Here is a 6,483-nt window from a genome sequence, read left to right on the forward strand (position 1 = left end):
CCCCCCCATCCCCCCCCTCCTCACCCCACTCCCTAGTCGGCGCCTTTGGTCCGCGACACCGCGTCACCAGTCCCAGCAGTAGGCCAGGAAATTTAGATTAAAATTTGCTTTAGGCCAAAATGTCTGCAACAAAACCGTTCTTTTTACGATAAAATAGAATAAATCATACTGATCACACTGATATAAAGTTGGCCACTATAGGGGGGCGGGAACATAGGTAGATTTTGATTTTTAATGACCAGAATCGAATATTTTTATTACTTCTGCCTGTGCGCAAAGAGTCGCAAGGCAAGCACAGGCGAAGGTTACGCAAGCGCGGTATAAGGGGTCGCCAGAGGAAAGCGTTCAGCGCGGTACAGTCCATGTGACTGGCTGCTGCCGTGCTGATGCTGATCTGTGAGCAGGTCACTGAATCTGAACAATAAGCTAGGAACAGAGCTCTTTCGGGTCAAAAGGAAACAAACATTTTCAATTTCATGTATTTTATACTAAAGTGGTAGAAGACGCAAATCCGCTTTTATGAATGTTTTCCAGTTTCCTACCATTCATGACATATCATAGAGAATGAAATCAGTATTATACCGACTGCAAAGGTGAATTTACAAAGGCAGCATGGGATCATTTAGTTCGTAAGTACAATTTTATTGATATTTTACGCAATGCACAACTTGGATATACTCCATGCTCCGCTTATTAACGTGTAGAATATGAATATCTAAATATGTGTTAACCCGTTTCGGTTTCAATGAACATTATCGGCGCTATGTCCAGACAATAAACTGGGAAAGTATGGAGGGCAGATGTTGGCAAAATTGAACATCATGTCTTGATGTGAAAAGAACGGTATGAAATACATATTTTTCTTTGGAAATGAAGCGGTATTTGTAAATGTGACTCACGAACCCTGGCGCAGTAGACGTCGATTTAGTGTGGGATATAAATAATAATCATAATGATAACAATGGAGCATATATTTTATTAATGATTATGTAAAACCTTGTAACACGTGTAACATTGAATCCAAGTTACCTAAACTAACTTTCCCGACGCAGATGTTTGAATTACTGGATTTATAATAATAATAGTAGCGAATCTATCACGCGATCCTTAGCCAATGCAATGCATTCAAACAAAACCTGTGCAAAATTATGTATTTTATTAATTATTACCTAAAACCTTATGACATATGTAACATGGAACCCAAAATACCTAAACTAACTCCTCCACCCTGGATGATTTTATTTTTCAGAAACACTGCAGGCACTCCATTTTCACATCAATTCTCCCCAGTGTTTCGTTCCACACTTCGTCTATCTTGTGAACTGATAAACTAGTTTCCATCATTTCGTGATAAAACTTCACCAGACAGCAAAAGCCAAAATCAAGGTTATTTAAGGGGGTGATTTTTTGCTTTGAACTTTCTTGTTTGGAACTTTTGATGCAACAAGTCTTCAACTGAAAACAGTCTTACTGAACTACATGCGTTGACTTGGTTCGAAATCTTACGCCAGTATCCGTACATTACCGCATCTCGCCATGTGTCAGAAACAGTGATTGTGTCTAAACTTAATCGGATCAGAGATAAAGTACAAACAAACCATAGCAACGACGAAATTAACATACACAGTTTTATTGTTGTTGTTGTTTTTAATATAGCAACCACGGGGTGCGAATGAACATATCGGAGATTTCCGTGTAACATATGTACATCTCACACGCTGTCAGAAACAACACATTCTCTGAATCTGTGTTCAAACACACACGATTGAAGGGTGTTTGTCAAACCGATTTACGCTTTCCCACGATGAATCCACATGATTTATGTGGAAACAGTTCTAAATTTGTTTACATGTATATTTTTATTGGGTCGTTTACATGCAATGAAGTAACATAGAAAAGCGGAACTGAAAATTAATATGCGACGTCGATTTAGAAAATGAGTGTATGTGCTACAGAAGATAGATGTGTTGACCACCTGTTGCAAGTAAAGAACGTGTAGTGTATTCATGAATTTGCTTGCCTTTGAATGAATAAAAATACGTCAAGAGGAATGGGTTGTTTACGTCTGTCACGCGGGTTTTTTTGCGTAATATTTCAAACTTAATGTACCATTTTTTACTGATGATCACTGTTTTATTATCACAACGAGTGAATATAGATCAGGTCTGTATGTACTGGATTTTAATCAAGTTTGTACTTATTTGTTTCTGACCACTTCATGTTTAGACACATTGCCATGTCACAAAATGGCGCCGAAATTTGGGATGTTTTGTAAAATTAATTTTCAACACATTTAAGACACGAGAACAAACCATATTCTCACAAAATTGTTGCAGACATTTCTCTAATGAATTGTAATCCTGATAACATGTGAAACATTTGAATAATCATTCTAAACACGTGTTTATACTGAATCAGACTGAGAGACCCCCGTTTCCAACAAAGTTCTGGAGACTGACCCATTTTCATTTTCCAGGCAGTCTTTGCTCTTCATGACTATCTGATGCACTTCACTTTGCCACCTTCATACTCCAGCCAGATACATTTTCTTTCCCATGCTAAACCGACGTGTCTACTGCGGCAGGTTCGTGAGCCACATTTGCAAATACCGCTTCATTTCCAAAGAAAAATATATATCTTTCATACCGTTCTTTTTACATCAAGACATGATGTTGGTCGATTTTGCCGTCATCTGCCTTCCATGCTTTCTGAATTAATTGTCTGGACAGTGCTCCGACAATGTTCATTGAAACAAACCTGGTTAACAGGTATTGAGATATTCATATACTACACGTTAATAAGCAGAGCATGAAGTATTTCCAAGTTTGTGCATTGCGTAAAATGGCAACATAATTGTTCCTGCGAACTAAATGATCCCGTGCTGCCTTCGTAAATTCACCTTTGCAGTCAGTATAATACCGATTTTATTCTTTATGAAATGTCAGGACTGGTAAGAAACTGTAAAACATTCATAAAAGCAAACTTGCGTTTTCTACCAATTCAGTATGTAATAGATGAAATTAAAAATTGTTTCCTTTTGACCCCAAAGAGTTCTCTTATTTTCTGTACGGTATCTGTCATCTGCCGCAGTGACCTACTAATGGAGGTTTAGGATAGCATCAGCGCGGCAGCTGTCAGCCACAAGTACTGCACCGCGCTAAACGCTTTCCTCTGGCAACCCCTTATACCGCGCTTGTGTAACCCTCGCTTGCTCATGCCTTGCGGATCTTTGTAAGGCGCTCTCTCATGGCCAAATGTGTGAGAAATGATTATTAAAAATCAAAATCTAATCATGTTACCGCCCACCTACAGGGGTCAAGTTTATATCAGCGTGATCAGTATGATTTATTCTATTTTATCGTGAAAAGAACGGTTTTGTTGCAGACATTTTGACCATTTTTGTATCTGTCCTGGACTACTGTAGGAACACGTGCGGTAGTGCGAGATCTGCCGCAATCCCCGTGCTGAGCGGAACATCCCATGTGGTCGTTCCCCATCTCCCCTTTCACAAACACGGCTCAGCTAGATGGCGGGACTTCGGAACGTAAGCTAGGAAGAATTTATGCTAATGTGAACTTTGAGCAGGCCGGCTAACATGCCCAGAGTTGTATTGTCCCGTCTCCCCAATCTCTTTGTGACGTAAACGGGTGAACTTGTCATAGAATGTGTATAGCCAAGTGGGTAGAATTGTAGCAAATCAGAACAGTCTGTTGAATTGGACGAATTGGGATCAAGCAGTGAATCTGTCAGTCATTCACAAAGCGTCACGAGGACAAGCAAAGATTGATTATTTTAGTTCAACTAGTTGGGGGAGTGAGTGTTGTAGCTTATATTAGTATGCACAGTATGTTGTGGGAAGGGATAAAAACCAGTCAGCACAGCCAGTTCTCAGCTGTCTCCCAGAAAAACTGACTGACACAGGGTGACTGACTGATCAGTGATGTGAGGTGCAAAGAAATCCTTGGGCTGTGAGTATATGACTTGTAATGGTTTTATGCTATGTTGATAACTTAGTTGTGTTGGGAAACTATGTTTTGTGTCGGTGAGCAGCCAGTTTAAGTTGATAAGTTGATCTTGTGGCTTGTGGAAAGAAAAGGGGTTAATGTGAAAGCTACCCACTGAGAGAAAGACTGGCCTAAATCTTTTGAGTCCCCCCCCCCCCCTGCTCTTCTATTTGGTTACAGATATCTTGTTCTGTATTTTTGATGTATTACTTATTTGTTTTGTATAGTAGGTGGTGTTGGTTCAGTGTGAACTGAACAGATCTATAGGCTAACACACAATGTCAGTGTGTGTTGAGGATTTTTCATGTGTGTGTGTGTGTGCACATGGGGGTAACAGCAAGTGTTGTGGAACACATGTTTGATTTGTTGATAGTTCTGGTAACATGTGTAGGAGTTGTGCTTTGTGTCAGTGGTTTACTTTGTTCAGACAAAGTGGGAAAGCACAGTGTAATGTGGATAATGAGTTGATTAACAATGAGAGCACTGAGGGTCAGTGCTATGTTGTTGCACATTGCTGTTTACCAGAGATATGTTAGAAGTAATAATTTCCTTACATGCACTTGTGTCGGTGGTATACTTTGTGAAGGCAAAGAGGAGATTTGTTTGGTCATGGTAACACACAGTTTTATTATAAGATGGGTAACATGAGTTGGAACACAGGGTTGAATTGGTCAGTCATAGGTATAGTGTACAGTATTGTATGTCACTGTTGGTGACAGGTAAGCTTAATGAAGCTTGTATTTCCTCACATAGATCTATGTGTGAGAGGAGTACTGGTGGACATGTGATGAAAGGTGCTGAGAGGGTATACGCCTTTTATGTCAGTGATTTCCATATATTTGAGATTTTAACTGACCTGGGTTTTGGTTGTGTGTTTGTGTTTCAGGTGTGCTGCTTTAGGTGTAGGGTGAACTTTTTACTGTGTGCTGCTTGTAGTTGTAGATGCTGCTTGTAGGAAGTACTTAAAGTAGGCAGTGTGTGCTGCTTTAGTGTGTGTTGCTTAAACAAAGTTGCTTTTACTAAGTAGGGTGAACTGCTTAGTGTGTGTGCTGATTTCCCATGTATATTGTAAAAGTAAACACTATAAAAACCACTCCATGTGGCCCTGCTATTGATGTGAGGAGAGAGTGAATGAGTGCAAGTGAGTGAGTGCTTCATTAGACTATTCTATATCCCCCCCCCTGCATAACTCCTCTCTCTCTCTTGGAATCGAACCACACACTCTCAAACACTTTTTACATGTGTAAACAAAGTGAGTCTATGTTTTAACCCGGTGTTCAGTTGTCTGTGAGTCCGTGGTAAACTTTAACATTGACATTTTCTCTGCAAATACTTTGTCAGTTGACACCAAGTTAGGCATAAAAATAGGAAAAATTCAGTTCTTTCCAGTTTAAAACAATATTGCACCTCTGGGATGGGCACAAACAAATAAAAAATGAAGCCTAATTATATGCAAACTGCATTTACTGTTATATTTATATTTGTTGTATTCTCTATACGTGGCACTTTGATCTGATATTCTGACACAACAACAAGAGCAGTCATTATTATCATTTTTTTGTTCAAACAGGAACTTCTTTTGCTAAGCATGGAATTTTTATTTATTTTGCAAAAGTTTTGGTGCAGATAGTAAAAAAAAGGGAAATTACTCTGTAAATAATGCTTACCGTTTACCACGCACACACACACACAGACAACCGAACACCGGGTTAAAACATAGATTCACTTTGTTTACACAAGTGAGTCAAAAAACGGCAGCAGAACTACAGCCTTATTCCTCCCACATAGTACCACAAGGGCACTGATAAGTGAGATAACAGCCATTCTAATCAGCCATTAGGTCCACTGAGGTACTGCATCTCAGTCTCACTCTCACCACTCTCAGTCCAACTTTCTCTCACTCACTGTCCGCAGGTAAAAAAAAAAAATAAATAAAAAAAAAACACCGTCAGGAACGACAACTGACCAGGACACTGGAAAATTAGATAAACATTAAATAAAATAAACCGGAAGTACAGGATAGTCTTTCTTTTGTTTGTTCACGATAGGACATCGGACTCATGAACACAGAACTGTTGCTGACGCTGGCGGACTGAAGACAAGCACTCGGCAGTGCGGAATGTCAGTGGAGCCCTCAGCGGATCCGTCGCCGGTACTGAGAGGCGGATGATCTGGAACCACCATGTTACAAATCAAACTTCGACCAAACTAGCGGCAGCCAGGAAGGAGCGCATCGAAAGACATTGGCAACCCAAAACTATTGATGAATAATGATATTTCAAGAGATATCAAATTTTTTACAAATATTAAGAAAAACATACGGGTTTTTTGTTTGTTTGTTTTTTTGTGTGTGTGCTGTTGTTTTTTTGTTTTTGTTTTTTGTGGGTTTTTTTTGCTGGTTTTGTTGTTGTTTTTCATCAATGGTTGCCCGCATCTTTCCGCACAACTCGCCCCTTCGACGCCGTAAAAATAGACCAAC

General features: G+C 39.6%; 1 protein-coding gene across 1 annotated transcript in view; it reads left to right on the forward strand.

The window, feature by feature from the left end:
* The window catches only part of LOC143287714 (uncharacterized), a 52,576-nt gene extending 46,342 nt beyond the window's left edge, over positions 1–6,234 (forward strand). The window contains exon 10 of the transcript XR_013055989.1: positions 6,053–6,234. The gene's annotated coding sequence lies outside the window, so the exon portion shown is untranslated. The remainder of the gene's footprint in view (positions 1–6,052) is intronic.
* Positions 6,235–6,483: the final 249 nt, after the last annotated feature.

The sequence above is a fragment of the Babylonia areolata genome, chromosome 11 (assembly GCF_041734735.1).
Source record: "Babylonia areolata isolate BAREFJ2019XMU chromosome 11, ASM4173473v1, whole genome shotgun sequence".
Taxonomy (NCBI): Eukaryota; Metazoa; Mollusca; class Gastropoda; order Neogastropoda; family Buccinidae; genus Babylonia; species Babylonia areolata.